This window comes from Hippichthys cyanospilos, chromosome 20 (assembly GCF_059441005.1).
Source record: "Hippichthys cyanospilos isolate Australia breed blue-spotted pipefish chromosome 20, RoL_Hcya_1.0, whole genome shotgun sequence".
Classification (NCBI taxonomy): domain Eukaryota; kingdom Metazoa; phylum Chordata; class Actinopteri; order Syngnathiformes; family Syngnathidae; genus Hippichthys; species Hippichthys cyanospilos.
Genome location: NC_142388.1, coordinates 8,541,691 through 8,567,966, shown reverse-complemented (window position 1 = coordinate 8,567,966; position 26,276 = coordinate 8,541,691). Strand labels below are relative to the sequence as shown.

Below are 26,276 nucleotides of genomic sequence, written 5' to 3'. Positions count from 1 at the left end.
GTGCTCAGCTCATTTATGACAGAAGGAAAAGAGAGAGGAAGAAGAAACAAAATATGTATTCGAATCATCGCTGCATTGATTTCTATTGCCCAGTACATCTGGTGAGTGAGACGTCTTTTCGACATTATTGGGCTTTGTCCTCCCGCAGGATAGCGCAGCAAAAAATAAATAAATAAATATAATAACACAGGTGCAGCAAAAAAAAAAACAAAAAAAACCAAATGCCAGATAATGTAGTACAACCCTGCACACACGACGCACAACAACAATAACATCTAATACAGTGTGCATATATATACTGTATACATATACATATATACATATACATATATATATATATATATATATACATATACATATATATATATATATATATATATATATATATATATATATATATATATATATATAGAGGATTATTGACGTCTATAACTGTCATACATACATAATAAAACAAGAAAATATGAAGATGTGCAAATGATAAAACATTTTGTTTTGATTAAAGCTGTGCTACAGAAATGCAATGGTGGAACTTATTCAACTATTCCTCTGGAGGGCGGTTTCAAATTTTTGCATCTTTAAGCCATCGCGTCGCATTCGCCGTCAATACAACAGAACTTTAACGAAAGTTTCCTCTGGTCTTCTTGATAGAGATGATCAAAGTGGAACAAAAATGGCACGCGATATATCTGTTATATACATTGTAATGTGCAATGTTGTTTACACAAACACTCCTCTCACAGTGCGGTAAATGAGTATTTGTGGGTGATGTAATAGCGTTGCTGCAGTTACATTAACCGTCATTAATTTTTCATACAGTGTGGTGTGGGCTAAATTCAATCTTGCTCCTCATCTTGGAGCACATTTATGATCCTGGTCATTTACCACTGATAACCACTATTTATGCTCTGTTCCGCTGAATGTTAAATGCTCGGTATTTACCAATGTTAAGAATGGAATGTGAGTTATTCACCTGGCACAAATTGCAAGTGTTAGTTTAAAAACAATTAACCAATATGTTGATCATTAATTTCCCCCCAATAAAATGGATGCACACTTCATAGTGGAAAATTGAGTGTAATATTACAGAGTGGGCTCACAATTAAGATTATGCCACCTTGGAGAGACACTACTTAGCCTGTTTCACGGTTATGGATTACGCCTGCCGGACAAAATTTCCCTGTTGGTCGCCGCCTCTGTCTGTTGAGCGATGTCTTTGCTGAAAGGCAACGCGCAAGCACTCCCCTGCGTCTCCGAGCCGAAGCCTTCTTTAGCGCAACCGTCAAAAAGCCGACTCGTTCTCTGCCAAACGCCGGGACTCCAGATTTAAGGCTTGAACAGATAGCAGAAGTTGCGCGGCTTGGGCTAATACATCACGGCCAACATCTCTTCAGCCTTTTACTTGGAGAGTGTTGATTATTGTAAATGATGAGTCCACCATATCTTAAATTAGGCCGCTGAAGTATCAGCTCATAAATTGCGCGGATGGAACGACAACCCCCTGCAGCAAAGAGCCTCCTGATGGAGTACAATGTGCTATTATTCCATTTGGAACATGCTAGTGGGTGCTGCGTCTGTGTCAGCAGACTAGATTAGGCTAATAAAACCTAGCGCTCAGATGATGTGACATTTCACCGCCGCTGTAAAATCTCTGCAGGGTGCACATACTGTCTTGCCTGTGGTGAATATGTTAATTGTCTGCATAAACAACGGGACAGCATTATTGCATGTGCATTTATCTCATATATTAAACAAATCTATGCCGATGTCCGCTACGGTGTCTGACGCTAATCGCGCGGATATTTATATGAGGCAAAAAACAGCGAACAGTGGGTCCTCCAGAGCCCAAGATTGGTTCGTTAAAAAAACAACAAAAATCTCTAAACTTGCATAAAACATACTCAAGTTCAGTGATTATCAAAGGTGAGCATTTTGCTTTTTTGTATTCATTTTTTTAATCATTAATTTATTTTATTTTTTAGCAACATTTATTCCAGCTTCAACAACCAGAGGCACAATAGAGGATATTTAACCCCTGAGTGGATTTTTCACTAACCTGGCCTTACTTGGCCAATTTGGGCTGATGATTAAAAAGTCTCAATGTCATCAAATGCGACTATATTTTTACTTTTATCCCCAGGCCCTTTATTCAATTACATCAGCCCTATCCATATACATATACATTTGAGTGTGTGTGTGTGTGTGTGGGGGCTTAGGTGGGGGCAAAAATTGCAGTATGGTAGTCCAAGCTAAGCCAATCAATTAAGTTATTGAAAGGCTTGCAAATGTTACAAGTTGTCCGCTAGCGCCACCTGGTGGTTTTTGGGGAGTCAACAGAAAAATTTCTAATGCACCTAATGCAGCTAAAAGGATTCATGAAAAAATCAGGGGGAATGCATGATAAAATATTGGGTGTTCAATATGTCCACAAATGACAATAGTTCCGAATTTTTAATTTCAGTATTTGAGCCTGACATGGGCTTAATTTGTCACCTATAGGATGTACCTCGCAACCCCCTTTTTGCAAGCATTTAGACGGGACGGCAGCATGGCATATTGAAAGTCGACATGTTTTGATATCTATACGACGTTTTAGCCTCATCCTGTTTTTTTTTTGTATAAATTGATTTGTTGTTGATTTAATGGGAGGAACTGAACAAATTGCTTCAAAATACCAACAATTTGCTTATCAAACAGCCTGTACTTGTTTATCTTGAGTCCACGATTAAGCCGTTCCGTATCCTATGGGCTCCATTTACGGTTTTCTCTCGCCTAGCATCCTTGCATGAAGTCGCATTTATCACGCTTCTGCCTTGTGCGCGTGCTCGCATCCGCAAGGCAGCATCTCCACAACCAATAAGCGGGCGTGTCAGCCGGCTGTACGAGCGAAGAAAAACGGGGACAATGAATGACATTGACAGGCGACATGCGTCAGAACGTCTGTTGTAAGGACATTGAACTGATCGTTGATAGCAGATGTGTGTCTAATTGCGGCGGGGTTGGGCGCCCTGAATACGTCTGTCTCCTCCGTCTCTGCCTACCAGCGAAGCGCCCCTCCGCAACTCCCAATCACTGCCTCTAATTAGAGGCCTTATCTCTGCCAATCACTGAGCCTTTTGCTCTTTTCCACGGCCCGCTGCACATTTAGCAGGGTAACAGGCGTAGCCAGGGAGGCGTGGTGGTCACAGAGGACAAGCGATAGACAGGGAGGACAGAATCAAGTGACATGAGAATCAGGAGCCGGCGCTCATTACGATTTAGTGTGACTTGGAAGGAAGGGTAATGGACTCGATTTAGCGGGAGACGGCTACGTATTTGGGTTACTCCGGGTGAGTCTGAAACGAGTGGCTTTGAAGATTTTTTTTTTTTTTTGGACTTCGGTTCGGCTGATGATTATATTCCCGTGCAGCAAAACAGCTACATGTCGATTCACCGTGTTGGCTTTGAACTTTGAAATAAGACATCCGCCGCCAGTCTGGTTAAAATAGAGCTTAATGTGAAAAGTCGCCAATAGAGCCCAGTAAAAATGGAGCTTTGATGTCAAAAGTTGTCAGTGGCGCTGAATGAGTTCTTTGACCTTGTCTCTCAAACACAGAGCACCATTGGTTATATATTCTATACTTTACCATATTTGATTATCATTTTTTAATCATTCAAAATTGTCATATCAGTCTCAACGGTATTCTCAGGTTTCTTTAGTCTTCAATGAAAGCAAACTAATTACCAGTAGCAAGTCAAAATAAGACATTTACACACATCTGCTTTTACTTATCAAAACAATAATTATTTTTGCCGCTTTTACAACCTTACCAACCAAACCAAATAAATGTTGTGATACCGAGTAAAGTTTCTTCGATTTGTTAGTGCATTTTCTGCTTTTTCAATTTGATAAATAAAATGTTCTTTTGTTTTTTTCTTTAAATAAAATGATAGAAATTAAAGGGACAGTGTGTAAGATTTAGACCATTTTTCATTATAACGGAATACATTAAATGACTGCAAATTTCAAAAGCTTACAAAAGAATGTGTGTGTTCTTAATTAACCAACAGTATGTTTTAAATATAATCATATGTCTAGTTATCATGAAATTATGTCACATGGTGGGGTGGCACTCCAGAGGCGGCCATGTTTGTTATAGCTACGGACAATGGTAAATGCAGCACCTGCAGCGCCTCCTGCTGACCGTAATGAAAAACACTCTAAATCTTACTATCCCTTTGATGCATGTTTGAAAAATATCACCACAATCATGCCTTGCAGCCCGATATTCAATCTGCGTTTCCTACGATTCAGTAATTTGAAGAGCAGTAGCAGACTTTGAGAATCTATTTTACAGCTTTATGAAAGCCTGTGTAAAGGCTTTATAATATGTTCATGGTTCTGGTAAGAACCTAAGCCGAGCACTGAGGTCTAATGTAACAGATACAACGTGGTAATTAACTTAAGAAGAAGAGGCAGAGAAAGTCTTCAAGGCCAACAAAGTTATTAGTCCCACAGGGCTCAATCTATGTCCCCCTGGAATAGTGCATGTAGTTAGTATGGTATCCATAATGCATAGCTACCTCACGTCTTCTTTAGAAGGCCGAAGTGGCTCAGTCGACAAGGACGTTGCTTCGGGTTGAAATTGCGTCTGCTTGTCTGTCACCCTTGAGCAAGGCACACTGCCAATTTTCCCTTGACTTCATGTTCGCTATCCTCGACGGGAATTACTTCTTTGTAGCGTATCGCACGTAATACCAATTAAACAGAGGAGTGAAATTGATTTTGACTTCTGGGATGAATCGAGTGTTCCGAGCACAACATATCTGCCGTATTAGTCGAGTGGGTTGCTATGGGGATTTGCGCATGAAGCGCTTGCTGAAAAATTGCCTTTTTGAAAATGTATTTAACTTTTTATTGGAGTTTCCGCTCAAAAACACTCACAAGGATAACTCGTGTATTGACACTTGAATTCACAAGGTTATTTATTATTTGCCCTCCCATTACTGGCCATTCTGTTTTGCCTCAGTGGCTTCAAGAAATCAACAATTAATAGTTTATTATCAATGCTGGAGTGGAAATGATAGTTTTTCGTTATCTTGCTGTCAAATATTTGCAACGAAAACATTAGATCCTTGTTCTAAAATGATGCAACGCCATTAAGATTTGCTTACTTAGCCGTTTGTTTTATCGTGCGGTACTAAAACTATGAATCCGTATTGACATCAGGGTAACAACATGAGAGCTTTCCCGGCAATATTACAGCCCACTAAAGTCGGTTGTCGGGGGTTGCCATGGCAATGAAAGAGAAACTTCTCTTAATTTCAGGTGATTTGCTGTTATTATAAGGTCACGCGCCTCTGTGCTTCTGCGTAAATCTTTTTGCACGATTTTATAGGAAACGGTTTTGGGTGAGGATTTAGAATAGCTGTAACGTTCTAGCGCTTTCTGGGCTCTGGTGTGTTTGAGGCGGTTTTAGATCATTCAATTCTTGGGAGATGCCAACCGGAAAGGGGATATGAATTTGATGTTAACAAGAAGGGATTCAAACAAAGGGGGGCGACGCGAAACTGTCCGATCATACCGACGGTGTCAGGGGGAAAAGAAACGTTGACATCGTCTCCGTTTCTCGGTGTCCGTCCATGTTAGTTAGGTCGGGGAACCTCTTGAAAATCAATTTGAGAAAATTACAATTCAGCCAGAGTTCCATCATTAGGTTTTATAATTTCATCTTCCTCCTCCGGTGCCTTTATCCCGCAGCCGCTCGGTTCAACTCTGCGGCACAACCCCGGTGAATAATTAACCGCAGTCGTGAGCGGCAAGCCGATGAACGACACAAGCGTTCTATCGTTCCCACACAGCCGCACACCTGCAGCGGTGGCGAGCTTTTAAGCTCCTTCCTGCTTCTTTTATCTTCGTATAATTTTGCTTCTGCCTGACGTAGCGCGTCTCTGGGAATCTGACACGCCAGGACAAGGTCTCACCTTGGTGCGCAGGGCAAAATAAATCATGCAAGCACTGCAACCTCGATTTTTTTGTTTTTTGTTTAGATTTATTTTTATATTAAGGGTGCTGAGGAAGGACACGCGTGGGAAAGGTATGAGACACTTGGAGTCTCCCGCCGTGACACGGAAGGTGACAAGCCTGTTAACCTATGCGACGGGACGGAAGCAACCATGTAGCGACTTGCTCAATTTGCGATGGAAGTCGGAACTGACGGAAAGCTCGAGCTGCGGAAGCGGAACAAGAGACTTAGCCGGGATTTCGCTCTAAGACAAGATATTGATGAACAAGTTCCTCCGCGATTAGTCAAAAGGCTGCGTTCGATCCGCTTCGTCTGAGCAATTGTCTTAGGCGAAATCTGTCGGAAAAACGCGCCGCACTTTTGAAGACTTTGAGCGATCGCGTCCGCTAATGGTTTCGCCAAGAATACGTCGGCCGATAATATCGGGCCAAATCAAGCAGAATGTTGAAAACGGCCGACTCACGGAGACAATGAGATATATTTAACGGATACAAATGTTCAATTTATCTCACTCTCATTCGTACGTCTTATTGATTTTTGTCTTTGCTGCATTTTTTTATGTTTGATTGGAAATTCTTGGGCTCGCATATCAAACCTAACTATGGTTATATTTGACACCTAGTCATGGTCAGATGGAAAAGACTCCAGATTACTCGTGAACCGAGTTGGATGTTCTGCAGGATTGCATGAGTGCAAATATGGAAGCTCTGGGTACACAACATTCTACAAATAATACATGAGCAAAAAAAAAAAAAAAAAAAAAAAGCAATTGGGAACCACCGTATTTCTCAGCGTACAAGCCGAGTTTTTTTCCTTTTCGAGCATGTTGTGATATAAGTTGCTATGGGATTATGTCTTTTTAAAATTTTTTTTAAAGGGGCCTTAACTTTTTGGATTACAGCTGGATGTATGAGATTTTCTGCACAAAAATAATCATTGTCCAAATTTTGGACCATAGCAAACCATTATAATTACAATTTTGTAAGATTGATATCTGATAGTATTCAAGCCGCAAGTTTGCAATGACACATTGCCAGAAGGTAAAGTCAAGCTCACAAGCTGACATGTCAAGATGTCTTCCAAGTATCTGAGTTAAATTTATGACTCAGAGGCAATTGTCTATCTAAGGGTTTACTTTCCGAGTCTAGAGTTTCCAAGTTGTAGTTATATAGGAGTTAAATTTATGACTCTGAATCAAATGTCTATTTATGGGTTTAGTTTCCGAGTCTAGAGTTTCCAAGTCGTAGTTATGTTGGATTTTTGTGTATGAAGACTTTCTAAGTCTCCATTTCCGTGTCATGTTTGCTCCTTTGTCAAATTTCCCCTCCTCACAAGAATATGTAGGCATAGCAAATAAACAATACTTTGGAAAGAAATTTTACACCCTGTGATCACATGTCGAGTTCCCATTCATGCATATTATTGGTTTGCTTTGGTCCGCCGGATGCTTGTTATTTCATTTGAGCTAAACACTCTTATTTATAATCAAATATTAAACAGCATAGTGAGATTTGACAGCAAGTCCGGGGTTGTACTACGCCTCATCCAAAGTCAGCTAGGACCGGCTCCCGCTCACGCGTGACTTTTGAAAATAAGAGCCACCCATGGATGGAAGTTTAAATTTGAGAGCGGCGAAATTAAATGTCACGCAACTACTAACTTGGCATTTGCGGTTGAGGTTGAATGGGTCCATTTGAGGTTCGGCTTTGAAGCTGGATTAACAATTTGCTTTACAGGATTTTCCGAATGGGCAGCACCAGTGGTTAGAATGTCTCTCGCAGTTCTGAGTTCGATTCTAAGCTTAAAGCTTTCCGTGTGCTCGGATCAATTCCGTCCAGGTACTCTTCCCCTCGTATTCCAAAAGCGGTTTGTCATTAATTGTAAATGCGATTGAATGGCAAAACGAACGACTCCCTTCATACCCAAAGTCAACTGGGTTATCCTCTTGTACTGCATAGATAAGTAATTGGATTGCAGGAGTGGATGTATGGAAGCTATGGCAGCACAACATCCTCTAAATCATATATGAAGAATATACATTGGAGCGTCTTCAAATACTGTTTTCCACTAATATAAAAATAATACAGTGCAAAAAATCAAAACAAAACTGGCCAACATGCATTATTTTTCGAATGTATCGAACTGACAGAAAACGTTCCTTTGGCTCGTTCATCCATGCACATTTTTTTTTTTCAAGTCTGATACCGCATTGTAATTTCAATGGTTTGCATTTCATACGTTTATAATCTAACGATAAAGTCTCAAAACGGTGACATTAAGTGTTGCACAATTGCTAGCCTGACATTTGTGGTTATGATTGAATGGGAGCTAGTTAGTGTTAGTGTTTTGGCCTATGAACAATTTGCATTTCGGGATTATATGAGTTGTGGCACAAAGAAAAATATCCAGCAAATACAAATTCAGACAGCTCCTTTGCTTATTACACTTCGACAAATATATGCAGTAAAACGACTGTAGTAATTGATATTACGAAACGTCATTTCGCCCAAAAGCATTTTTTTGTAAAATCCTAAAACGCTACCTTTTCGGCTTTTTGTGTATGCGCCGGCGCTGCCATTTTGAGACGGTGTATGCATGCGTTTGCCCTAGCATGTTTGCGTCAGTCTGACTAAACGCCCCGCACTCCCGACGCACTTTATCAGCGGTAGTTACCTTAATGATAGCTCCGCAGAACACATGTAATAACCGCTGGCCGCATTTGTTTTGACCTGCCGCTCTCAAGCACTTCGATTTAAAAGATTGGATGTGGCACAGCATTGTTACAAATAAAAGCGCTCCGCCAAAGTGTTGACTAATCGTTGCCATTAAAATCTTGACATCTGCTGGTTAATTATTTCCGACCGCTCTATGGCAATCATTTGTCCCTTAGATGAAACACAACATCATTAAGCCAGTCTGGATTTTAGAGTAGCTTTGGGCCAAGACGGCTGACAAATAATTTGTGTTCTTAACAGGGGGAAAGTAAACTTGACCTTTTCCGTGAAATCACTTAGTAGGAAACAATGAGACATCCTAATTAGATGGCCTGGACCTTTTATTCGATGACTTCGACAACTCTCTCCAAAATATAATAGGATGCTTACCTGATGACAGTCACAAGCTTTGTATATATACATATATATACATATATATATATATATATATATATATATATATATATATATATATATATATATATATATATATATATATATATATATATATATATTTATATATATTTATATATATATGTATATATATTTATATATATATATATATTTATATATATATGTATATGTGTGTGTGTGTAAAAATGTACAGTGGACCCCCTGGTTACAACATCCCTGGCTTTCGCTTTTTTCTATTTTGCGATGTGGAACACTGAGTTTTCACCCCCTCTATACAGTATTTTCCTTGGTTTGCAACAAAAACAACTGTCATGACCCTAGGGGGTTGGCTGTATTTGTGTTGTTTTGTCTCCATCTGCAGGCATTTTTAGGTAATTGCACTTATTTTCTGTTGCCGTCACGTGACGGAGATGCCGGGCAACATACGAATAAATCAATTGTACTGATTTGTGGAAAGAATATGAAAATGACCAGATTCTGACCCGTAGGCTTCAGCCTGAAAGTTAGGGATAGTTTTAAAGAAAAAATATATCCGCGCGTGTGGGGTATGTGGGGGCTGTTCTTTCTCTATGGAGCTTTAGCAAAGGTTTATCAGAGCATCCAAGGGCGCAGTGTGCCTTGTAGCTTGTCACCGTTATCGACGGAGATCTTGTGAAACCGGCCCAATCCACAGAAGCGAGCCTGCCTCCGCTTGATTGACCTCTTTGCCTCTCGTGGACGGTCTCCGAAGGCTAAACAGCGACCGAGCAGAGCGCTTGTTGGACCATTATATAATATGTTGCCCCCGTTGTGCGACTGGCTGCCTCCTTAGTTGTTTGACTCTGAATCGCTTGGCATCAAAGTGAGTGACTGCTGTGATCGGGAATCAGAGCATTTTGGTTCTGCCACTCTCCTATTAAGGGTGAGAAAAAAGCTTTGTGAGGCGCAGGAGATCTGACGTTAGTCCAGACAGCGTTTACTGTGGGAGCCATATGCTGCTTGTTCACTTCTCCACTGAGATGTTGACGCAAGAAAGAAAATCTATTGCAACAAAGTTTTAGTCATTATGAACAGACGGATGCACAACATAGTTGATATTGATCTGTTGCGGGTAAGAAAAACGTTCAAAGGCATCATGCTTCTGGGACTCAACTGGTCGGCTTTCATTAAGCGTAAACATTCTGAAGAAAGAAATGGGAGAAATCGAAGAAAATGGAAATGAGGGAGCCGAGAAAAAAGAAGAAAAAACATTTTTTCTTTTGTACTTCCTTGAGTAATCGCTTTCTGTCGCGGCCATCTCGGGATAAACGAGCAATGTTTCCCGGATGATGAAGCTTTCGGCCTGGCGGTGGCTGCAGCCGGCGTCTCTGGCTCGGACCAAAAACTGTGGGCAGCGGCTTTCCGCCGAGCTGCCAGAGAGCTGCGTGGACAAAGATGAAGCGCCCGACACTGCTTCATCTTCAATTCCAGGAACAACTCCCACATAAACGGCCGCTTTGAGTCTTTCAAAAAAAAAAAATCGGAAGAAACGCAGGCTTGCTTCTGTCGGCGTCTTCTGTCGGCTTCGCTTATGAAGAACGGTGCTCATTGGGGTACCGGTCCAGATTTTGGGAACACTTTTGAATTCAATGGTTAAAATTGTTTTCCTACATTGTGTTTTAGATGGTAGTGCTATATTCTTCTAACCCTAACCTTTATTCTTTCTTTGCATGATTATTGCTTATTGCAACTGGTCAAAAAATACTGTCAAATTGGAGTAAAAGTACATTTTTATCTGAAAAGTATGCTTATATATTATTCCATATAATTATATTTACATAAAAGTATATCTTCATTCCTTCTCAATGTTCCCCACTTCTTCAATTTTGTCTTCTTCTAAGAGAACCCCCTTTTCTGATTGGCTCACTGCTTTCAGTTAAAAATATTCAACGATTAAGACTGGGCAATTACAGCAGGTAAATAACATCTCAATTTTAGTCATTTTTAGTTTGTCATGTTCTGTTGGTATTTTGTTGGGTTTTTTTGTTATGTGCTTACATTGAATGTTTTTTTTTTTTTTATCTTTGCTGTTGAGGGGTTCTATGTCCTGTTTGGTGTCCCTCGTTAGTGTGATTTGGTTCCTTCTGTCCTTACCTGCCCTCCTTATGTCATCCAATCAGCTTCCCGGCATTTGTTCCTGTCCAGGTTTTTGTTTTTTCCTGATTAGTGTGAGTGTGTCTTAGTTCCCATTTGTGTTTCGTTAGTTGTCAGGACATTATGTGTCATTTTGCTGCCCCTGTTGTTACCCTGTAGTTTTCCTAATTTTGTTGGTTATTTTACAGTTTGTTTGTGTTGGGCTCGCCTCTAAGCGATAATCAACGTACATTTTTGACTTCTGGCTTACCTGCGTTTTTGGATCTACTAACTTCCTCCTCTTCACTGGCCATACTACACCATGACACAGTCAACGAATACCAACATGGCTGCCGCCTGAGATTGCTAAAAGTGGGTGGATTCTGCTAGTTAATTGACACCTCACAAACACGATATTAATCAGGATGCTGTGTTAAACAATTTTTGACTTGACTTCCCCTCGAAAGTGTCGATAACGGCCTTGTCTTGAATGCGTCGTTGACAGGCAAGGCGTGAAACGTTTCATCTTTATCCGTCATTGTTTTTGCAGAGGTTCCCCGCTAATTGCAGAGTAGAGTGTCACGCCGAACGCCGATTAGCACCCCGCTGAGCCGAGAGGCATTCGAACGGTAAGAGAAAAACGGGAAAAACGGCTCATCAGTGAAAACAAGATCAAACAAAAAAACAAGTGTGCCGCCATTTATGTGTTGACATATTTCCCGTCCACTTTATGGACACCAGCAGTACATTTAAGGACTACATGACTGCTGGGTGCGCGGAGATGTTGCTTTTAAGTGCTGCGAGTGGGAAAACAGGGAGGTGAGTTGAGGTTATGGGGAGTGATGGCTGAGTGTAGAGGGAGGGGGTGAGGAGAGAGCGAGACAAGTCCTCCACAGCCCAGAGGCGGTGACACACAAGCAGATGTTTCTGCCTCGCAACGCCAAGAACGCGCATCTCCCCAGAAAGCGGCTGCCGCTGCGAGCTAATCAGTCTACTGGTGGCGGCTGAAGCAGACTGACTCCCAACCCCAGCCCCCACTGTCACAATTGATCTCCATTGATGCTGATTTACGCTATTGTTACGCTTCCTTTCAAACTGGGGCGCCATGGCGGTAATCCTGCATACAGCAGGGTTAAAACCCTACTATGCCGGAGCTCACCTCACGCGCCCCCAAAAAATGGTGAATTTGCACCATTCTGGATAAGGGCAGCAAAAAACAAACGAGAGGGGAATGCTGAGGGCGGCGGGATGCAGTCTCTTGGCTCGCGCCAACCTGCAGCCTGCTGCATGTGTGTTTATGCTGCAATTAAATCACGAGAGCCTTACTTGCCTTACAAGCCTAACGTTTGAGTCCCTGGGGTCGGTTTCATTACAAACAACGCAATTAAAGCGCACCTTCCACAGCACCGCTCGAAAAAAAAAAATGGTTTGGTGGAGGTTTTGGGTGTTTCCCCTCGCTCGAAGAAGCAACGAGCTACAGATGCTTCATTAAGCGCTATGCATGTTCTGCGTAGATGTTATTCATGGATTATCGGTGCTCAAAATTTGTATTTATCAATTTAAACCTCAGGACTATTGAGTTTTTTTTCGACTGGTGTCAAACATATGGTCCGCGGGCCGGACTTGGCCCCCAAGGTGATTTAAAGGGACAATGTGTAAGATTTAGATCATTTTTCAATATGAACAGCAGGAGGTTGAACTACTGTTCTAAGAATTTAAAAAAAAATATATGCTAAGCTGAAAAGTAGTCTTTTACAAAAATGCTGTCAAACATTTCTCTAAAGTTAGATTGGAAACTTTTGATGCCAATATTTGATACTCTTTGAACAGAAAATGAATATTGGGTCAAATTTTGATCGTTTTTTTGAATCTATTCAATCGGTATTGACCCTGAAAGACAATACCGGTTCATCTTTAGAAGAGAAAAGAAATGAAAAATGGATTTTCATCCCCCTTGGCTGAGTCTCATAGTTGCACGCACACACAGAGCAAAGGACGTCGTTGACTTATCGGACTGTGCCATAATTAATTAACATCTACATCACTGCAGACGGCATATGGCGAAGCATAATTGCGTGCAAGCACATGCCTGCTACTTCTTCCCAAAGCATAAATAATCAACATATTACACAATACGATGGCGGCGGTACAATGGATCTCATCTGTCAGCACTTTGCTTTTTGCACCGCAGGGTCGCTCTGTGAGTCCCGCTGCAGATGGAAAAAAAAAAAAAAAAAAAGATTGTTGTTGACTAATGTTGAGGAGGTGCCCTTGAGCAAAGCAATGACCCCCCCCCCCCCCCCCCCCCCCCCCCCCCGGTCATTACCACGACCATAGACCTCCCCTTGTATGCCTGCATGTGTGGTTTTGTCCAATGTACTGTAGATTCACACTGATTAGACGCCTGATTGGATTGGCAGACATTTTGCATTTCATGCAAATTTTCTGATCGATTAAATGCACCCCCCCACCTCCCCAATATTTTTTGTTTTAATTATTTTTATAAGAGTTTAGGGGAGAATTGTTTGATGATTCATTATTATTTTTTACCTAGTTCTGGGGTTTTGCAGTTGATTTTCAGAAATGGCTTTTTTGTGTTAAGAAACTACAACAGCGGTTCTGAAATGGGGGTACGGGTACCTCTGTTTTTTTTTAAGGAACTCCAGGGGTTACTCAAGATTTTAAATAAAACAACCGTGCAAAAATCATTCAAAAATAATTATTGAGATAAGTGGATGTTTCAAGAAAACATAAGTTTATAAAGATTCTCCCCATTACAAAATGGTTGGACCCAACTTCTCACGTGCCACCTCTCGTTACCTGTCAAGTTAATGATTTATTTTTGCGTGCTTTTTAAAATCTCATGCACCCCTTGAAGTGCTTTCATGTACCCCCATTTCAGGCCAAATGTCCTACGATCATTTTATGCATTAACGTGATGATTTTTGTGCGATTTATTACAGTTCCTGCATCGTAAGTACGGGAGCTGAATGTGTACTGACTAAAACTTCATATTCACATTTCACTACTATTTTGAAAGTAGCAATCCATTCAAAGCCAGAAAGAAACCTTGTTTTCCATAACCTTGAATTAGGATCCATTTAAAGCATGACTGAATAGATACAAACTAGGGATTTAGATTTACAGATTGCAGTGAATTTATAGTGAGCGTTATTACATTAAGTCCCAGATTGCACCTGATTTTTATTGGGCGGCTTCTGCCAGCCTTCTCCCAAATTAATTACACGTCTATGTTCTCAGGCAAACAAAAACGCCTGAAACCCACAAGAAAGTCCAGACAAAAGCCCATCAGACCAACACATGCTCCGCACACTTTCACAAATGAATGCTGGTCAACTGTACACCCGAATTAAGTACCATCTGGACAGGAGCTCACATTATTTCGGTGATGCAAACATGCAAAAGTAATATATTAATTACAGGAGACATGAGTGCAACTGACACGTGGAGGAACGTGTGCACTCACAGATTCAAGAGGCAAAGCGGACGCAGTTTTTTTCTTCTTCTGCTCAAATGAAGAAAAACATTACTGCCAGCCTCCTTCCAATACCGCAACAATATTTTTTACAGGTTCCTATACCTGCTCTCAAATGACTGTAAAGGCACAAGTTTCAGAAGCGGCATATAAGGCATTTTACATTTTATAGACTCTCAGGAATGCTTTCAGACTTCCAGTAACATTAAATCATATTTCTGCTTTGTTTTTATGTCTTATTTTTGAAGTGATGAAGAAAGGCTGGCACCAGTGTATTTCATGCTTCACAGCCACTGAGAAACAATGGCCTACTCATTTTTAAATCTACGCTTGCAGCGCACAGATAAAAGATGATACAGGAAAGCTCCTCTACAACGAAATCATGTTTGCAGCCAGAAATTTTCACTGTAGGACCGGACATGAACTTAAAAAAATCTTGTTGTGCAATCTACAATCTGACTGAAGTTAAAAACAAAACCATCCAACACTGAAAAGAGAGAAAAAGAAACAAATCCACAATAGGCATTCATTTTCATACATACATGAATTTCTCGCATAGTGTCTTTCACTTTCCTTCATGCATCTTTCATCTTTATTAGTCCACGAGGACCAGATTTTCCACAGCGCATACCTTATGGAATTTCTTTACGCACAGAAAAGATGGCGGACGAACTATTGCTTATGGAAGTTCGCCGGTACAAACGCTTTTATGGTGTTATCGGCTGAAAAGGACTACGGCGACCTAAATAATGTAAAGAACTTCTGGCGAGCGCCATGTTGGGGAGAGAAGATGAGTCTGCTTAAAAACACCTGGAAATTTTTCAGTCGTTCGACTCTACTAGGATTCTCTACCTCTGTTCAAGAGTTGTATTGTTTGTATGCTGTAGAGTCCATTTACTGCCACCTAGAGTATGGGAGAATATCGTCTGACTGCGGGGGAAAGCCGCACCGAGTATAAAGTGCTGCAAAACGCGTGCCGGCGCGTCAAACATAAACCAAGCTGGACTTTTGCTGCAGGCTTGTTTTCGCCGCAGAGAATTTTGCAAATGCAGAAAAAAACATTTTGCATTATGCAACACGGGGTTTTTTCTTTGGATGGCGAAGTAAGAAAGAGGGAAAGGCTTCGATGTTTTTTTTTTTTTTTCCACTCCGTGGGTATGTTTGCACATGCAGGTTTGGTAGAGGATTTTTACTGTAGTTTTTAAGACGGTATGGTGGGGTAACACATGCAAAATACATGACAGAAATAAAGTGCGTGGCAAGATGCAAATTCAACTTTAACGACAATATTTCTCTATATCTCTAAACAGAGCCTTGAGACATTTTCTGTTTACTTGTCAAAGAAACCGTTGAGTGATCCAATGCTCTGAAGGATTCTGCCTTTCCTGCCAGGGTGTGTCTTCCTCTTTGATCATCATGTTGAGAAATGGATTTTGCAGAAAATTAAATGGAAAACACAGAGCGCTTAAATGTGTAAAAACAATATGAAGGGGGAAAATGAAATGAGTTCCTGAATATTTCTTTAGGGACTTTGCAAACCGGAGCGCAAAGATGCTATTAATTGACACTGGATGGTTGGATGAAAGGATGTCTCAAGAGAGGAGATGACAGGATGATTGAACTGTCGGTGGATGCATCAATGACTGAAAAGTGGCCTAGGTGGGCAAATGAGTGGATGATGATACTCGCCGACGGAATGCTAATATGCTTTCAACCATGGATGGAAGATAGAAAAATGTATTAGGAGCTTGATGGAAATACAATGGATGGATACAGTTGTTAGATGTTTTATGCATGGATGAATGACAGATGGACAGAAGACAGAAAAAAAAGAAATATTTGGAGGATGATGGATAATCGACGCACTAGGGTTGCAGCTAACAATGTCGATAATTTTGTTAATGTATTGAGTCAGATAAATACATTTACATCCTTTTATGAATAAAAAAGACAATATTTCATGGTGATGTTGGAGGAAAAAAAGCAAAAATGTTGGTTAGAAATGAAAAACGTTTTATTTTGATCTTCAGCTTTCAAGGAGTTTTACAGAAATAGTGCAAAAAGAAGTCATTGAAAAGAATTGGGGGTGAATTTTAATTAAAAAAAATCTAATAAGGCTAAGATGAAACATTTATCCCACGACACGAAATGCTTCATGAGATGCCAAACACGAGATGCTTTCTTTTTCATCTTGTCATGGTGCGTTCAATGTCGCAAACCTTTGCTTGCGACGAGCAGTACAGGCAACCATCTAGGAAACATTTGATCCAACGTTTGCAGCCTGGAACTTGTTGACGGTTTATGTGCTTCATTGCTGCTGTTTTGGTTAGCAACAGGGTATTCCATATAGATTCAATGAAATTGCTATTTTTTTTCCTGATTGACGGAATCTATTTGATCAATGCATCAAGTTGATGGAAAGACATTATTTGAGGAAATACAGTCAGCGTGTCATATGTCTTGACCGTTAACCAGACCGTGTGGCACTTTAGCTGATGTATTTGCTCATCACTTGTTTATCTCCGATAACTGCTTGACTGGAGAGCTGCGATGGCGCCGATATTTCACGCCTATCCACCCTTACTACCACTCTGTGGTTTTCAGCGCGGTGCCAAAACGCTTTTGTTGGGCAGTTAAAGCATGTGCAAAACTTCACCAACATCATTTCTTCGGTGAACTAATTACATGCACGAAAAGTAGAGTAAGGGCAAAAAAAAAAAAAAAGAAGAAAGCACATCGTTTTAAGTTAGAGGCAAGAAAAGCCCTCCGGTCAAAACAGATGAGGAAACGTCTTTAACTGCTCTGCGGATGGGACACATTTTATCGCTCCATAAAACCTTGTACGTAGTCTCACTCGACCTGGCAGTTATTAGTCAAAAGTCGCAGCGGCACTTTTGTTTTCTCCTCCAACAACATTAAGGGATTAGGTCTTTGATTTGCAATTGTCCACATATTGTAACTCTGCTTTATTGGCTTCCTAACACCAAAGCGACCGTTTATTTACCCAAACCACCTCTCCGTTTTGAAATACTTGAGCAAGTCATGAGTTTGACCTTCCTCCTGCTTTTTATGTCAACAGGCTATCTACTTATTGAAAAGAGTTTAAGAAATGGATTTCCTTTGTGTGTTTTTCTTGCATAAAAATTTTTACAGTGGTATTATTGGATAAAATCTAAATTTATATGAACTAGTTTTAAGACAGATTAGAGCAAATCTTTGTAAGCGCGGAGTGCTAATGCGCAGTAAAAAATTGCGTCTGGTGAACTCATCTTCAAATGTTTTTTATGTTCACACTTATTTTCAGATATATTGGAATGTATTTGTAGGTTGAGATCACAGGTGTCAAACTCGAGTCCTCAACGGGCTGGTATCCTGCATGTTTTCCAACTTTCTCACTCAACCATATGTAGGTTGGATTTATTAACACCTACAAAAAAATTGAAAAATGGAATGGTCTCTCTTTGTAGCCTGTGAAGAGACGTTGACATTTTAACTGGTCTCTACTGCCACCTACTGTCTTGAGGTGAAACACAAGTCAACAAAGAATTTTCTGTTTGGAATTTGCTGGTTTTGCAACGGAATGTTGCAAAAATCGCAGGAAAATCAATGTCATAAATCCGATTAAAATGCATCTCAAAAATTGGATTTATAATGGTTTTATGTTGTCCAAAATTTGGACAATGATTATTTTTGTATACAAAATCTCACATGTCCAGTTGCAATCACATAGAAATGTCAGAATCATTTGAAATGTTACGTTTTAATCATCTGCTGGAATTTTCAGCTTCCTAGTGTTTTTTCCCCCATTAATACTTTTATATCATAACAAAAACAAAGGAATTGCCAAAATTTGTAACAAAGTGCCACAAGGGTTAAAGGGCCAGCTTCAGTCGGTGCTGTCACTGCCCATACCCCGCCCTCTCCCCCACAGGTAATTCTACGTGCAACTCTACGTGAAAACATCCTTAAATAGAGGCAGACGCACAGAAGCAGTAGTTTAATTTTAAACAAACGTACCTTCATTTGAACAAAATTGTGCATTAGGGCTGTTAAATTGCTTCAGACCCCACGCGAGGACTGAGTGTGGGAGTGCTGCAGCACATCATGCGTTGCTGTGAAGTGAAAGAAAAACAAAGCACCGAGGATACGGAACGTAAAGCGTGAAGTAGCGAGGGAACGCCGTACATACATACGCAAGGTTTTTCTGAGGGGGGAGTTGAATTTCGCTGTTTTGAGAGAACCGTTCACTGGATATTATGTCATTTACTTAGCGTCTCGTGGGAGCATTTGCTCTGTGACAAAGACGAGCAAAGCGCCGGAGTTTTGTTCCGCTCTCCCACAAACGCCATGTTCGCATTGCAATAGATCACAAAACAATCCATAATGGATGCCCGCTTAACAAGCTTAGCATTTCTGATCTATAATTAAGCAGTATACAGTATTTACAAAGAAGTGCGATGCCCGCAGGCTGCTTTCGCTCGCGCGTCCCTCAGGCCACATCATTGAATAGTGCGGCTTGTTATAGATTGACCGTGCCGTTTTGGTCATCGATTAGAGTGGAAGGCATTAGGTCAGGGGGATTATAGCCTTGCAAACCATGGATTCCTAAGTGGAAAACCAGTGCTTCAGAAAAGAACAATCACATTTGACGTAGCGGGCGTACACAGTTTCGGATCGTGTCTGATTTCAGCTTCCCACATGATTGTCTCCGGCCGATCATTCAAATTGACCAGCGGTCACTATGCGGTGGCGATGGGGGCGGGGTCAGAGCCTGGAATGATTGGTGAGGGGGCTGAGCGGCCGCGCGCTACTTCACTCGGCTCGGTGGCTTTCTGCTCATGTATTTATAGCGATACTGTATTTAATTGAGTTTCTAGCGGGAGGGCTGAATTTTAAAGAGGTCCATAAATGAAATTCGAGGCATGCAGAAACACCGTCCACGGCGCAGTGAGCATGCAAAGTGCACAATCATGAAAAGCCGACTTGCTCCGTATTGTGTGTCATGCGAAACCTTTGAAATGGGGCACACTGCTTTTGGATGCAGAGGAGTGCGACTGGTTGTTGTTTTAACAAGTTAATCGATTCCAAGACTGGGAAATTCCGCATTTGAACTGATTTCCATTATTTAATCCAAAGGTTCTCAAATGGGGGTACGTGTCCCCCCCGGGGGGAGAACTCACAGCTGAATCTTAGTTTACGTTTATTGCAGTGTCAGAGAGGTGGAAATTAATACTTTTTTTAAAAAAAAATCTGTCTCATCGATGAATAAACAATATACTCAACAGATCAACTGGAAAAAGTAGAAAATCAAATAAAAATGCAGCCTTTTCAAACTCGACAATGAAATGTCCTTTTGCCAGTTTATGTCACAATATGAGTGCGGTACAGCAACATTATAGCAGTATAAGCCATATAAAATATAACAGCCGGCTAGTTGCCAGTTTTTCTTTGTTCTTGAGGGGAAGAAAGGCTTTTACCTGGGGTGAGGTATTTATTTATTCAAGTGTACGAGACTGTCCGGAGTACACGCCCTAAGGTAAAATATTCCTTTGCAGGTCGATAAAACACAGGGAGGCGTAGCCGATTGTGCAACCTGACCCCTGCGGGGTCAATCTGAAAATTCATTGTCTGTTTATCTGTTAATAAATTGAGCATGATAGATTAATTTACATTTGGCTCATCATCCACACAACGTGAACGAGCAATCGGCGTACGGTCGAGCCCGAGGCTTAATAACCCGGAGGAAAAACCGCCGCCTCCAAATGTGATTTCTTTCAAGGACACTGGAGAGCGGCACGGCGGAAACATCCCCGCTATGATTTGCACTAAATTCTTGTCGCTCACAGCTTGAGCCGACATATTAGACACAGGTAACGCCGAAGCCGGGCGTTATCACGCGTTCAATGTCATCAGAAATCCTAATTAGCGTCATTAAAATTGACACTGTTAAATCAGGGACTTCATTGTCAGGGCCAGTTGACTGTATTCTGAGCTATCAAAGGCAGTTACAGTGCTGCAGGCTAAAAGCACAAGGGTTGTGAGGAGGTGGGGGTGGGGGGTGAGGGGGGGTCACCTCTTATCCAGAGTGAGCCTGGCATGTGCATTTTTCTTCCTTTATAGAGTGTGAATTAATTTCTCTGTGCAAAACAGCTGCAGCACCGAAGCATGGAGGCGGCGAAAAGCGATAGCGGGTGGCCGCGGCACTCAGCTATCATAAATAAAAGGTCAAACATTTAATCCCGGCTAAAAGACCGCGTTAAGTAAGAATTCAAATGGTATAAAAGACCTGATATGGTCAGTGTTCAACTTTATGATATTTAGCAGCGCTTGACGACTGCTGCGAATTATACTTTGCATTTAAAACTAGTTTTATTTGTCATTCTTTAACAATTATAACGGTTCATTGAATGTTTTGTCAAGGAATAGATTTGATGGTTGATATACAATAAAGAAATGGCCTGAGTTATTTTATTTTCCTAGACTTGTAAACATGCATTTTCTGCTGTGAGACTCATCCCAAATCCCGCCTGCGATCTTTAGCGTTGAATAATTTTGCTGTTTTCCTTTGTCAATCGCCAAATAATTCAAAAATATCAAAATTGCATAACCCGTCCAACTCACTTGCACATGTGTAGGATGCCCTAGAGTTCAGTTTGCAAAAATGCTACGGCTTTGCTGCAATCGTTAGCTGTGGCTGCAATCACAGCTGGATGCTGTTTCTAATTTTACTCTCCGACCCACAACAGGAGCTTACTGTGCTAGTCCAAATACAATGACAGCCAATCAGTGTCCACTTCAAGGTGTGACTGATCAATGTATATGTGGCGTTGAGCATGTTCTCCCTGAGCCCGCGTGGGTTCTCGCTGGGCTTCCTCCCACACTCCAAAAACAAACATGGCATTGGACATAATAAATTGTTCCTAGGTGTGATTGGGTGCATATTTGTCCTTCTGTGCCTTGCAATTGGCTGGCAACCGGTTCAGGCTGTCCACGTTTACTGCCCATAGTTGGCTGGGATAGGCATCAGCAGGCCTGCAACCCTAGTGAGGATAAGTGGCTCCACACACACATATATATATATATATATATATATATATATATACACACACACACACACATTCCCACCATGGCAATAGAACTAGATATAAACTGAGGATGTCCTGGCATTAATTAATAGGCCAGTTAATCAATCCGTATAAAGCCATCATTACTGTCGAGTCATTATAAATTTATTGATGCAATATTTCAAGGTAATCAGTCAAAAGTGATGTGACATGACTGCTGCTTTCTTGGCATGCTAATGCGTGAAAAAGATTAACAGCAAGTTGGACACTAATGATGCAGCACACTAATTTCCTGTTGACGTCATAGTGGCAAAAAGTATCACATTAGTTCAACATATTTTTAGTTACTTCATTGAAGATTCATGCACCGTCAACAAGGAAGACCCGGGGTGACTTTCTCATTATCAGGCAGTCTCTTTTGAAATATGATTGGTGTTGGTAGTCTGGTGGTCGCGTCCATATATTTTCTCGGTGACCCTGCTTGTCGTTGTGCGTGCGCGCGCCCGTGTGCGCGAGCACGAGTCGGGCACGCGCTCGCTGACTCTTCAAAATGAACAGTTGGCTTTTAACAAAACTGACAAGCAGCTAGGAAAACTCGTGCACCAAGATCGCTTCACGGGAAATCGCGTTCAACAAAATGATAATGCCATTTTAAAGACAGTGACGAGAATTGCTTAAAAAAAAAAAAAAAACCACCGCGCATAAACGCATCGTTTATCACCAAGGGAGATAGAAAGAAAGAAGCGGAAAGAGTCACAAACTGGAACCGGTAGGAAGTAAGAGCGATGATAAAAATCAGCTTTTTTACTGCTCCTGTAAATTTTTGTCATGTCATGTTCAACAGTATATTTTACTCCCCCCATCTTTCCATGACACAAGCGAACCTGAACTCTGCTTACCGTTAATGGACGAATCTGTCCAAAGTCTTCACTCTCATTGCAGAGGCTTTGTAAATCCGTACCGTGCTGATGCAAAAAATCAAAATACAGTATACTAATTTTAAAAAAAAATCTACAAATGAGATGGTCCAAACTAATACTCTACACGGAGGAACGTCCCATCCTCAGTCGCGTGTCCGACAAGAAAGAATTCAGACACACACGCGAGTCCAATCCACAGACTACAGTCAAGCTTCAACTAAACCTCTCTCTCTCTCTCTCTCTCTCTCTCTCTCTCTCTCTCTCTCTCTCTCTCTCTCTCTCTCTCTCTCTCTCTCTCTCTCTCTCTCTCTCTCTCTCTCTCTCTCTCCTCTCTCTCACCCCCCTCCCCTCTCGCTAAACAGAGGGCATTTGCCTTCTTGGCAATGATGTGCTCAAGAAGTATTCAATTTAAGTTAATTGATTGCAACAGTGCCAAAGCAAAAAAAAAAAAAAAAAATCCAGCTCCCCCTGCATGTAAAATAGAGCGAGCAAGAAAGCCATCTTCCACTAATAGCGCACACATTTTGCAGAAAAGAATTGAATTAATGGCCACTTTGTTTATATAGGAGGAGCAGCCATCTGGATCGAGCAGCCCCTGCCCTGCCCTGCCCTGCCCTGCCACCATAAGAAGGGAGCAACAGTTTGCAAGAGGATGCGCCATAAAAAATTGGCAGGATTGTGTAAGTAGGATTAGTTTCTCAGCGAAAGAATGACTTTTCTAATTAATTTGCGAGTGCAAATTGAAACGTATCACAGCATCTCCTGGGGTGCTAATACAATAAGATGGAAATGTCACCATTTAGCTCGCTTCCATTTTGCAATTATGCCTCTATTGTTTGCAATATTTATAGTTTTTTCTAAATGGCAGAGAGTATACACCGCCCTACTGGTCTAAATGTGGGATTCTCATTAATATTGAATTTGCGGAATAGGAAAAATCCACCTGCGCCTCAGCGTGCCAAAGTCACATGACCATAAAAAAGCAATTAAGCCGCAACTGTCATTTTCAGTCAACGATATCCACTCCCTGAAATGGATCAAATTGGTAGATTTTGCATATATTATTGTAAATATGTTTTTGATTGACGTCCCCTTTAATGTAATTCATATTCATTGCATTTGTTCCCCGAATGCAAGTATACATTTTTGAATGGCCGAGTCATTCAGACGTATTTACAGGTACGTTAAAAAGTGTCTTCAAATATCACAGCTAAATTTGAAAAAACATATTTAAATATGTTAAAAACTAGCAACTAATGATGATTGTAATTATTATCTCAATAAATTTGATTCATTATTCTCTTGGTTACTTGATGAATTCACAGTAAAAACAGTCTTAATTTCTATCCTTTAATGAATAAAAACATTTAAATTGACAGCGCAGAAAATGTTTGGCCCGAAATATCTTTGTAGTTTAAAAAAATATATTTTTATTTTATTTTGACTGATTTGAAAATTGACTGTCAAGTAATTGCACCCCTCATTTAAACGTACTTACACTTGAAGACATTTGCTAGCCAGAAATATTTACTCCACATTGGCAGCTCCGCATTTATGCAATTATTATTTTTCTTTCTCCTGGTGCAATCATTAACACGATTTTCAAGAGTGGCAGAAATGTGCTGAACAGCAACGACTCATTTTGCATGCTTTCTTTTCAACTAATCCAAAATTTTATTATATAATTGAGCGCTATGTTTGTCTTTGAAATCAAACAAACTTTGCAAAAACATTCTCTGTATAATTTTATAGTTGAAGATCAATAACTAGTCCGTGTCTGCCATCTAGTGGTGAATGTTGACATTACAACTTAATATCGCCGTTTGCGCATAATAAAACAGTCCATATTTGCAGTTTGACATTTAAATAATTTGAACCAAGGTCTTGCCCGATGTTGAGGTATTGGATTCATATTTTTGCCTTTCACGCATGCAGGTTCAATTCCCCGTCAGTGTTAAAATTTGTGACGGGTCCGGAATACCCCTCGCCCTTCGTCGGTTGTGATAAGCGGTATATAAAGTGGATGGATGGAGGAACAAAGTGATTTGGCATGCGACGCCAACTCACGTAATCTACATTGAATTATGCGATTAGATATTAAAATCCTATTATATACGCATAGGTCAAAAGCTCACAATTGAGCGCCTTGGGCCCGTAAGTGGTGCCGCCCCTCCGGAAATAGAGCGATCAACTATAATAGCCGTTTTGATGGGCACGTTAATCGCTAAGGTCAGCATGTTAACAGTGTCATGGCAAAACGCTGCCTGCTGGAAATGTTGTTGATGGAGACGTGACTCCAACCATTTATGTACCTGATCCAAATATCATTTTGCGCCACGGATTGTTTGTAATCATCAGTAAGATGATCCTTTTTTTTTTTTCATATTGTTAGCTTTGGGACTTACTTACTCCTATTAAATGATTTTAGTTGAGCGTTTTGACAGAGGCAGATGCATCTGGTTTTCAAATTTAAAAAAATATTTAATTTTGACGATTAATATTCATTCTTATGTCATAAGAATGAATATTAATCAGCTTAATTTAATGAGAATCCAGACAATGTTTCAAAATAAAATGGGGGGTATCAAGTCATGTATGAAATTAATGTCTTTGGAATGCTTCTATTTTGAAAGTAATGATGTGACAATGGGGGGGATAATAAATAATCATGATTATTTTGGTCGTAAGAATGAATATTATTCACCTTAATTGAATGAAAATGGCGGAGAAACCAGACAATGTTTAAAAATAAAATGTGGGGTATCAAGTCATGTATGAAATGAATGACTTTGGAAGGCTTTTATTTTGGAAGCAATGATGTGACAATGGGGGGGATAGTAAATGATTGTGATTATTTTGGTCATAAGAATGAATATTAATCAGCTTAATTTAATGAGGCTCGTGGAGAATCCAGACAATGTTTCAAAATAAAATGTGAGGTATCAAGTCATGTACGAAATGAATGACTTTGAAAGGCTTTTATTTTGGAAGCAATGATGTGACAATGAGGGTGGGTAATAGTTAAAAAAATTAACAAAGTTTGCAGCTGACTATAAACTGCAGGGATCAAATCATGAGAAAAAAGGTGTGGTTTATAATCCGAAAAGAATGGTACTCATTCTTCATTCATTCATTTTCAGTTAACTTTAGTTGTTGTTTTGTTTGTTTTTGAAAAAAAAAATATGGAAAGTTTCAGGTTTTTCTTGTTTTGAAATGAAAAACTGTAGGAAACTACTGTTTATGTTTTAATTGATCTCTTTTTGACATGTAGATGTCCTTTGGAGCAGGAATTTGCCAAACTTAAGTTTTATTCAATTTTACATTTTGAAATTTTAATGGATGTTTACTAAACTTATTTTTAAGGGTGCATCAATTTTCGATACAATTGAATGTTCTATGCTGTGCCACTAGTTGAATCATAGTAATTAAAATTGCGTAATATGAATGTGTTCGCTTTAATTGTTAATAAAGCAACACTCCTTTCACATTGATCTTGTAGCTTGGTTGCCATGGTCACATTAAAAATATAAAGTCACACAAAGAGCTTCTCATTCAAGCGGATGGAAATTTGC

General features: G+C 40.3%; 1 protein-coding gene across 1 annotated transcript in view; it reads right to left on the bottom strand.

Moving 5' to 3' along the window:
• tmem121ab (transmembrane protein 121Ab) overlaps window positions 1-22,869 on the bottom strand; it is a 43,167-nt gene extending 20,298 nt beyond the window's left edge. Inside the window, exon 1 of the mRNA XM_088404117.1 lies at window positions 22,684-22,869. The gene's annotated coding sequence lies outside the window, so the exon portion shown is untranslated. The remainder of the gene's footprint in view (window positions 1-22,683) is intronic.
• Between the last annotated feature and the right edge of the window lie 3,407 nt (window positions 22,870-26,276).